The following is a 10,245-nucleotide window of genomic DNA, read 5'->3' as shown; positions in this document are numbered from 1 at the left end:
CCCCCCCTGCGCAGACCTCCACTAGGCCGGGATGACTGTTCAGCTGCGGCGGGGAGTGGCCTCCCTCCGGTCGGCACGACGAGTAAATGACACCGGCCGCTGACGCAAACCCACGCCCGGCAGGAGAGCTCGGAAGGCGGCTAAGATTTCAAGGAAGACCCCCCCTGCGCAGACCTCCACTAGGCCGGGATGACTGTTCAGCTGCGGCGGGGAGTGGCCTCCCTCCGGTCGGCACGACGAGTAAATGACACCGGCCGCTGACGCAAACCCACGCCCGGCAGGAGAGCTCGGAAGGCGGCTAAGATTTCAAGGAAGACCCCCCTGCGCAGACCTCCACTAGGCCGGGATGACTTTTCAAAGCTGCCTCTGCAGCTGCGGCGGGGAGTTGCCTCCCTCCGGTGGACACGACGAGTAAATACACCAGCACTTGCTCTTAGATTTGTTTCTTTTTTCTTTCTTTTAGCTTCCATAATGTTACCGGGCGCTGACGCAAACCCACGCCCGGCAGGAGAGCTCGGAAGGCGGCTAAGATTTCAAGGAAGACCCCCCCTGCGCAGACCTCCACTAGGCCGGGATGACTGTTCAGCTGCGGCGGGGAGTGGCCTCCCTCCGGTCGGCACGACGAGTAAATGACACCGGCCGCTGACGCAAACCCACGCCCGGCAGGAGAGCTCGGAAGGCGGCTAAGATTTCAAGGAAGACCCCCCCTGCGCAGACCTCCACTAGGCCGGGATGACTGTTCAGCTGCGGCGGGGAGTGGCCTCCCTCCGGTCGGCACGACGAGTAAATGACACCGGCCGCTGACGCAAACCCACGCCCGGCAGGAGAGCTCGGAAGGCGGCTAAGATTTCAAGGAAGACCCCCCTGCGCAGACCTCCACTAGGCCGGGATGACTTTTCAAAGCTGCCTCTGCAGCTGCGGCGGGGAGTTGCCTCCCTCCGGTGGACACGACGAGTAAATACACCAGCACTTGCTCTTAGATTTGTTTCTTTTTTCTTTCTTTTAGCTTCCATAATGTTACCGGGCGCTGACGCAAACCCACGCCCGGCAGGAGAGCTCGGAAGGCGGCTAAGATTTCAAGGAAGACCCCCCCTGCGCAGACCTCCACTAGGCCGGGATGACTGTTCAGCTGCGGCGGGGAGTGGCCTCCCTCCGGTCGGCACGACGAGTAAATGACACCGGCCGCTGACGCAAACCCACGCCCGGCAGGAGAGCTCGGAAGGCGGCTAAGATTTCAAGGAAGACCCCCCTGCGCAGACCTCCACTAGGCCGGGATGACTGTTCAGCTGCGGCGGGGAGTGGCCTCCCTCCGGTCGGCACGACGAGTAAAGCTATTTAGGAAAATCTGAGATAAATATCACTTGCATAATAATTTGGAACACGGTCCCGTGTTCCAAATTATTATGCAAAATGTATTTAGACACCAGCAATCGCACTTAGATTTGTTTCTTTTTTCTTTCTTTTAGCTTCCATAATGTTACCGGGCGCTGACGCAAACCCACGCCGGGCAGGAGAGCTCAAAAGCCGGGTAACATTTCAAGGAAGCTATTTAGGAAAATCTGAGATAAATATCCTTTGCATAATAATTTGGAACACGGTCCCGTGTTCCAAATTATTATGCAAAATGTATTTAAGTGTCATAAAGATTACATTTTTTGTTTTTCAAGTACTGAAATCACCCTCAGTCATGGTACAGTCCATGGTAGTCTGCCAGGTGAGCGCAATTGTAGTAATTAACAAGTCTATTTAAGTTCCGCGTTTTTAAGCGTTCGGCCATTTCGTTCAACCATGGGGAGGAAAAAGGATCTCTCTGCTGTCGAGAAGCGTGAAATCGTTCGATGCCTTGGACAAGGTATGCAGACATTCGATATTTCACGAAAGCTTAAGCGTGACCATCGAACTTTAAAGAAATTCGTCGCTGATTCGGAGCACACGCGGGTCCGTGCAGATAAAGGCACAACTCGGAAGATATCTGCAAGACAAACACATCGAATCAAGAGGGCGGCTGCTAGCATGCCACTACGGACGAGCAAACAAATATTCGACGCCGCACGTGCCAGTCAAGTCCCACGAACGTCGAGGTGCAGGATCCTACAGAGCCTCGCAGTTATGCGGAAACCCTCCATTCGGCCACCCCTAAACAACGCGAACAAGCAGAAACGGCTGCAGTGGGCCCAGGATTACATGAAGACTAATTTTCAGACAGTCCTGTTCACTGATGAGTGTCGTGCAACACTCGACGGTCCAGGTAGGTGTAGAAATTTAGAATAATTGTCAATTTCTGTCTATGTGAAGCCCTTTGAGACTGCTTGTGATTTAGGGCTATACAAATAAACTTGATTTGACTTGACTTTACAGATGGATGGAGTCGTGGATGGTTGGTGGACGGCCACGATAGCCCAACAAGGCTGCGGCGTCAGCAAGGAGGTGGCGGAGTCATGTTTTGGGCCGGAATCATGGGGAGAGAGCTGCTTGGCCCCTTTAGGGTCCCTGAAGGCGTGAAAATGACGTCTGTAACGTATGTGGAGTTTCTGAGTAACCACTTTCGTCCATGGTACAACAGGAAGAACCGTGCTTTCCGGAGCAAAATCATCTTCATGCACGACAATGCACCATCTCATGCTGCAAGAAATACTTCAGCAGCTTTGGCTAATATGGGACTGAAAGGGGAGACGCTGATGGTGTGGCCCCCATCCTCCCCTGACCTCAATCCTATTGAAAACTTTTGGAGCATCGTCAAGCAGAAGATCTACGAGGGTGGGAGGCAGTTCACTTCCAAACAGCAGCTCTGGGAGGCTATTCTGAAATCCTGCAAAGACATTCAACCAGAAACTGTCCAAAATCTCACAAGGTCAATGGATGCAAGGATTGTGAAGCTGCTGTTAAATAAAGGCTCCTATGTTAAAATGTAACTTGTTTGTTTTTGATTGAAAAATCCGCCGGCCAAAGAGGGGGCGCGGACGCGAAACTCACGCCGGGCAGGAGAGCTCAAAAGCCGGGTAACATTTCAAGGAACCACCGCGGAGCCAAAGAGGGGGCGCGGACGCGAAACTCACGCCGGGCAGGAGAGCTTGAAAGCCGGGTAACATTTCAAGGAACCACCGCTGACTATTTTGGGAAAATCTGAGATAAATATCACTTGCATAATAATTTGGAACACGGTGAAAAGCCGGGTAACATTTCAAGGAACCACCGCGGAGCCAAAGAGGGGGCGCGGACACGAAACTCACGCCGGGCAGGAGAGCTTGAAAGCCGGGTAACATTTCAAGGAACCACCGCTGACTATTTTGGGAAAATCTGAGATAAATATCACTTGCATAATAATTTGGAACACGGTGTGTGTGTGCGATTGCTGGTGTATTTACTCGTCGTGTCCACCGGAGGACGGCAACTCCCCGCCGCAGCGGCAGCGGCAGCGCTTAAATGTCTTCCCGGCCGCCTGGAACTCTGCACGGGGCGTGTTTCGTACCAGATCGCGCTGCGCCGTCAGCCGAGCCGCGCGCGGTCCGCTGGAAGTCTACACCCTGTTCCAAATTATTATGCAAATCGTATTTAAGTGTCAGAAAGATTAAATTTTTTGTTTTTCAATTAAACTCATGGACGGTATTCCGTGTGAGGGCTCTTTGGATAACTGAGATCAATTTCAGACACCGGTGATGATTACCGGCCAGTTGAGCCCACATTAAGGAAAAACTACTCAAGAATGGCGTTCCACATTATTAAGCAGATGATTTGAAGTTCGCTTTGAGCAGTGGCGGACGCCAACCCACGACCGGTGGGAGAGCTCGGAGGGCGGATGGGCTTTCAAGGAAGCCCCCCAGGCCGGTCCCACTCGCACTTAGAATTTTTTTTTTTTTTTTTGGCTTCCATAATGTACCGGGCGCGGACGCGAAACCCACGCCGGGCAGGAGAGCTCGAAAGGCGGATAAGCATTCAAGGAAGCACCGTCTGGAGCTTCAGAGCCGTTCCGCCTAACATTTTACGCCCGATTGGGCTTCCAGGGAGGCGGCTAAGCATTTTTAACCAACCATGGAGCTTTTCTCGGACTTCCGTCTGGAGCTTCAGAGCCGTTCCGCCTAACATTTTACGCCCGATTGGGGTTCCAGGGAGGCGGGTAAGCATTTTTAACCAACCATGGAGCTTTTCTCGGACTTCCGTCTGGAGCTTCAGAGCCGTTCCGCCTAACATTTTACGCCCGATTGGGGTTCCAGGGAGGCGGGTAAGCATTTTTAACCAACCATGGAGCTTTTCTCGGACTTCCGTCTGGAGCTTCAGAGCCGTTCCGCCTAACATTTTACGCCCGATTGGGGTTCCAGGGAGGCGGCTAAGCATTTTTAACCAACCATGGAGCTTTTCTCGGACTTCCGTCTGGAGCTTCAGAGCCGTTCCGCCTAACATTTTACGCCCGATTGGGGTTCCAGGGAGGCGGGTAAGCATTTTTAACCAACCATGGAGCTTTTCTCGGACTTCCGTCTGGAGCTTCAGAGCCGTTCCGCCTAACATTTTACGCCCGATTGGGCTTCCAGGGAGGCGGCTAAGCATTTTTAACCAACCATGGAGCTTTTCTCGGACTTCCGTCTGGAGCTTCAGAGCCGTTCCGCCTAACATTTTACGCCCGATTGGGGTTCCAGGGAGGCGGGTAAGCATTTTTAACCAACCATGGAGCTTTTCTCGGACTTCCGTCTGGAGCTTCAGAGCCGTTCCGCCTAACATTTTACGCCCGATTGGGGTTCCAGGGAGGCGGGTAAGCATTTTTAACCAACCATGGAGCTTTTCTCGGACTTCCGTCTGGAGCTTCAGAGCCGTTCCGCCTAACATTTTACGCCCGATTGGGGTTCCAGGGAGGCGGGTAAGCATTTTTAACCAACCATGGAGCTTTTCTCGGACTTCCGTCTGGAGCTTCAGAGCCGTTCCGCCTAACATTTTACGCCCGATTGGGGTTCCAGGGAGGCGGGTAAGCATTTTTAACCAACCATGGAGCTTTTCTCGGACTTCCGTCTGGAGCTTCAGAGCCGTTCCGCCTAACATTTTACGCCCGATTGGGGTTCCAGGGAGGCGGGTAAGCATTTTTAACCAACCATGGAGCTTTTCTCGGACTTCCGTCTGGAGCTTCAGAGCCGTTCCGCCTAACATTTTACGCCCGATTGGGGTTCCAGGGAGGCGGGTAAGCATTTTTAACCAACCATGGAGCTTTTCTCGGACTTCCGTCTGGAGCTTCAGAGCCGTTCCGCCTGACTTTTAACGTAGAGTACCGGGCGCAAACCACTAACTCAAGCCCGGCATGGCAGCTCGAAAGGCGGCTAAGCATTCAAGGAAGCGACGCCGGCCGGTCCGCGGGCCAAATAGGGTCCAGTAAAGTACCGGGCGCAAACCACTAACTCAAGCCCGGCATGGCAGCTCGAAAGGCGGCTAAGCATTCAAGGAAGCGACGCCGGCCGGTCCGCGGGCCAAATAGGGTCCAGTAAAGTACCGGGCGCAAACCACTAACTCAAGCCCGGCATGGCAGCTCGAAAGGCGGCTAAGCATTCAAGGAAGCGACGCCGGCCGGTCCGCGGGCCAAATAGGGTCCAGTAAAGTACCGGGCGCGGCCACTAACGCCTTGTGGCGGTCGCCTTGTGGCGGTCGGGGGGTGGCGGTCGGGGCTGGCGCTTGGGGCCGGTGGCGGTCGCCTTGTGGCGGTCGCCTTGTGGCGGTCGCCTTGTGGCGGTCGGGGGGTGGCGGTCGGGGCTGGCGCTTGGGGCCAGTGGCGGTCGCCTTGTGGCGGTCGCCTTGTGGCGGTCGCCTTGTGGCGGTCGCCTTGTGGCGGTCGCCTTGTGGCGGTCGGGGGGTGGCGGTCGGGGCTGGCGCTTGGGGCCAGTGGCGGTCGCCTTGTGGCGGTCGCCTTGTGGCGGTCGCCTTGTGGCGGTCGCCTTGTGGCGGTCGCCTTGTGGCGGTCGGGGGGTGGCGGTCGGGGCTGGCGCTTGGGGCCAGTGGCGGTCGCCTTGTGGCGGTCGCCTTGTGGCGGTCGCCTTGTGGCGGTCGCCTTGTGGCGGTCGCCTTGTGGCGGTCGGGGGGTGGCGGTCGGGGCTGGCGCTTGGGGCCAGTGGCGGTCGCCTTGTGGCGGTCGCCTTGTGGCGGTCGCCTTGTGGCGGTCGCCTTGTGGCGGTCGCCTTGTGGCGGTCGGGGGGTGGCGGTCGGGGCTGGCGCTTGGGGCCAGTGGCGGTCGCCTTGTGGCGGTCGCCTTGTGGCGGTCGCCTTGTGGCGGTCGCCTTGTGGCGGTCGCCTTGTGGCGGTCGCCTTGTGGCGGTCGCCTTGTGGCGGTCGGGGGGTGGCGGTCGGGGCTGGCGCTTGGGGCCAGTGGCGGTCGCCTTGTGGCGGTCGCCTTGTGGCGGTCGCCTTGTGGCGGTCGCCTTGTGGCGGTCGCCTTGTGGCGGTCGGGGGGTGGCGGTCGGGGCTGGCGCTTGGGGCCAGTGGCGGTCGCCTTGTGGCGGTCGCCTTGTGGCGGTCGCCTTGTGGCGGTCGCCTTGTGGCGGTCGGGGGGTGGCGGTCGGGGCTGGCGCTTGGGGCCAGTGGCGGTCGCCTTGTGGCGGTCGCCTTGTGGCGGTCGCCTTGTGGCGGTCGGGGGGTGGCGGTCGGGGCTGGCGCTTGGGGCCAGTGGCGGTCGCCTTGTGGCGGTCGCCTTGTGGCGGTCGCCTTGTGGCGGTCGCCTTGTGGCGGTCGCCTTGTGGCGGTCGGGGGGTGGCGGTCGGGGCTGGCGCTTGGGGCCAGTGGCGGTCGCCTTGTGGCGGTCGCCTTGTGGCGGTCGCCTTGTGGCGGTCGCCTTGTGGCGGTCGGGGGGGTGGCGGTCGGGGCTGGCGCTGGGGCCAGTGGCGGTCGCCTTGTGGCGGTCGCCTTGTGGCGGTCGCCTTGTGGCGGTCGCCTTGTGGCGGTCGCCTTGTGGCGGTCGGGGGGTGGCGGTCGGGGCTGGCGCTTGGGGCCAGTGGCGGTCGCCTTGTGGCGGTCGCCTTGTGGCGGTCGCCTTGTGGCGGTCGCCTTGTGGCGGTCGCCTTGTGGCGGTCGGGGGGTGGCGGTCGGGGCTGGCGCTTGGGGCCAGTGGCGGTCGCCTTGTGGCGGTCGCCTTGTGGCGGTCGCCTTGTGGCGGTCGCCTTGTGGCGGTCGCCTTGTGGCGGTCGGGGGGTGGCGGTCGGGGCTGGCGCTTGGGGCCAGTGGCGGTCGCCTTGTGGCGGTCGCCTTGTGGCGGTCGCCTTGTGGCGGTCGCCTTGTGGCGGTCGCCTTGTGGCGGTCGCCTTGTGGCGGTCGGGGGGTGGCGGTCGGGGCTGGCGCTTGGGGCCAGTGGCGGTCGCCTTGTGGCGGTCGCCTTGTGGCGGTCGCCTTGTGGCGGTCGCCTTGTGGCGGTCGCCTTGTGGCGGTCGGGGGGTGGCGGTCGGGGCTGGCGCTTGGGGCCAGTGGCGGTCGCCTTGTGGCGGTCGCCTTGTGGCGGTCGCCTTGTGGCGGTCGCCTTGTGGCGGTCGCCTTGTGGCGGTCGGGGGGTGGCGGTCGGGGCTGGCGCTTGGGGCCAGTGGCGGTCGCCTTGTGGCGGTCGCCTTGTGGCGGTCGCCTTGTGGCGGTCGCCTTGTGGCGGTCGGGGGGTGGCGGTCGGGGCTGGCGCTTGGGGCCAGTGGCGGTCGCCTTGTGGCGGTCGCCTTGTGGCGGTCGCCTTGTGGCGGTCGCCTTGTGGCGGTCGCCTTGTGGCGGTCGGGGGGTGGCGGTCGGGGCTGGCGCTTGGGGCCAGTGGCGGTCGCCTTGTGGCGGTCGCCTTGTGGCGGTCGCCTTGTGGCGGTCGCCTTGTGGCGGTCGCCTTGTGGCGGTCGGGGGGTGGCGGTCGGGGCTGGCGCTTGGGGCCAGTGGCGGTCGCCTTGTGGCGGTCGCCTTGTGGCGGTCGCCTTGTGGCGGTCGCCTTGTGGCGGTCGGGGGGTGGCGGTCGGGGCTGGCGCTTGGGGCCAGTGGCGGTCGCCTTGTGGCGGTCGCCTTGTGGCGGTCGCCTTGTGGCGGTCGCCTTGTGGCGGTCGCCTTGTGGCGGTCGGGGGGTGGCGGTCGGGGCTGGCGCTTGGGGCCAGTGGCGGTCGCCTTGTGGCGGTCGCCTTGTGGCGGTCGCCTTGTGGCGGTCGCCTTGTGGCGGTCGCCTTGTGGCGGTCGGGGGGTGGCGGTCGGGGCTGGCGCTTGGGGCCAGTGGCGGTCGCCTTGTGGCGGTCGCCTTGTGGCGGTCGCCTTGTGGCGGTCGCCTTGTGGCGGTCGGGGGGTGGCGGTCGGGGCTGGCGCTTGGGGCCAGTGGCGGTCGCCTTGTGGCGGTCGCCTTGTGGCGGTCGCCTTGTGGCGGTCGCCTTGTGGCGGTCGCCTTGTGGCGGTCGGGGGGTGGCGGTCGGGGCTGGCGCTTGGGGCCAATGGCGGTCGCCTTGTGGCGGTCGCCTTGTGGCGGTCGCCTTGTGGCGGTCGCCTTGTGGCGGTCGCCTTGTGGCGGTCGCCTTGTGGCGGTCGCCTTGTGGCGGTCGGGGGGTGGCGGTCGGGGCTGGCGCTTGGGGCCAGTGGCGGTCGCCTTGTGGCGGTCGCCTTGTGGCGGTCGGGGGGTGGCGGTCGGGGCTGGCGCTTGGGGCCAGTGGCGGTCGCCTTGTGGCGGTCGCCTTGTGGCGGTCGCCTTGTGGCGGTCGCCTTGTGGCGGTCGCCTTGTGGCGGTCGGGGGGTGGCGGTCGGGGCTGGCGCTTGGGGCCAGTGGCGGTCGCCTTGTGGCGGTCGCCTTGTGGCGGTCGCCTTGTGGCGGTCGCCTTGTGGCGGTCGCCTTGTGGCGGTCGGGGGGTGGCGGTCGGGGCTGGCGCTTGGGGCCAGTGGCGGTCGCCTTGTGGCGGTCGCCTTGTGGCGGTCGCCTTGTGGCGGTCGCCTTGTGGCGGTCGCCTTGTGGCGGTCGGGGGGTGGCGGTCGGGGCTGGCGCTTGGGGCCAGTGGCGGTCGCCTTGTGGCGGTCGCCTTGTGGCGGTCGCCTTGTGGCGGTCGCCTTGTGGCGGTCGCCTTGTGGCGGTCGGGGGGTGGCGGTCGGGGCTGGCGCTTGGGGCCAGTGGCGGTCGCCTTGTGGCGGTCGCCTTGTGGCGGTCGCCTTGTGGCGGTCGCCTTGTGGCGGTCGCCTTGTGGCGGTCGGGGGGTGGCGGTCGGGGCTGGCGCTTGGGGCCAGTGGCGGTCGCCTTGTGGCGGTCGGGGCTGGCGCTTGGGGCTGGCATCCGCCAATAGTGGTTTAATTTCGGGAGGAAGATTGATTTTCGTCCCAAGCCCGCCGCTGGAGGAAATTTTAGGTACCAGGAGTGGATTTTTTTTGTCCACTCAGGAGGGGGACGTTGGCTGGTTTGGTGTCCGGGGGAAAGTGCTCTTTTCTCGGCCAGGAGAAAGATTAGACTCCCAGCCCGCCGCTGGAGAAAATTCTAGGTACCAGGAGTGGATTTTTTTTGTCCACTCAGGAGGGGGACGTGCTTTGTTGTCCGGGGGAAAGTGCTCTTTTCTCGGCCAGGAGAAAGATTAGACTCCCAGCCCGCCGCTGGAGAAAATTTTAGGTACCAGGAGTGGATTTTTTTTGTCCACTCAGGAGGGGGACGTTGGCTGGTTTGGTGTCCGGGGGAAAGTGCTCTTTTCTCGGCCAGGAGAAAGATTAGACTCCCAGCCCGCCGCTGGAGAAAATTCTAGGTACCAGGAGTGGATTTTTTTTGTCCACTCAGGAGGGGGACGTGCTTTGTTGTCCGGGGGAAAGTGCTCTTTTCTCGGCCAGGAGAAAGATTAGACTCCCAGCCCGCCGCTGGAGAAAATTCTAGGTACCAGGAGTGGATTTTTTTTGTCCACTCAGGAGGGGGACGTGCTTTGTTGTCCGGGGAGAGTGCCTGGTCCCCGGACTGGCCTCTTGCGCGCGCCCGCTGTCATTCTCCGGACACTAAGTTATACTAAGGGGAGGCTGCCTCCTCCCGCCTGCTGCCCGAGGATGCTGCCTCATCCCCGGACTGGCCTCTTGCGCGCGCCCGCTGTCATTCTCCGGAGACTAAGTTATACTAAGGGGAGGCTGCCTCCTCCCGCCTGCTGCCCGAGGATGCTGCCTCATCCCCGGACTGGCCTCTTGCGCGCGCCCGCTGTCATTCTCCGGAGACTAAGTTATACTAAGGGGAGGCTGCCTCCTCCCGCCTGCTGCCCGAGGATGCTGCCTCATCCCCGGACTGGCCTCTTGCGCGCGCCCGCTGTCATTCTCCGGAGACTAAGTTAT

The sequence above is a fragment of the Syngnathus typhle genome, linkage group LG4, assembly GCF_033458585.1.
Source record: "Syngnathus typhle isolate RoL2023-S1 ecotype Sweden linkage group LG4, RoL_Styp_1.0, whole genome shotgun sequence".
NCBI lineage: Eukaryota > Metazoa > Chordata > Actinopteri > Syngnathiformes > Syngnathidae > Syngnathus > Syngnathus typhle.
The sequence above is the reverse complement of the archived record's forward strand: the minus strand, read 5'-3'. Positions refer to the sequence as shown.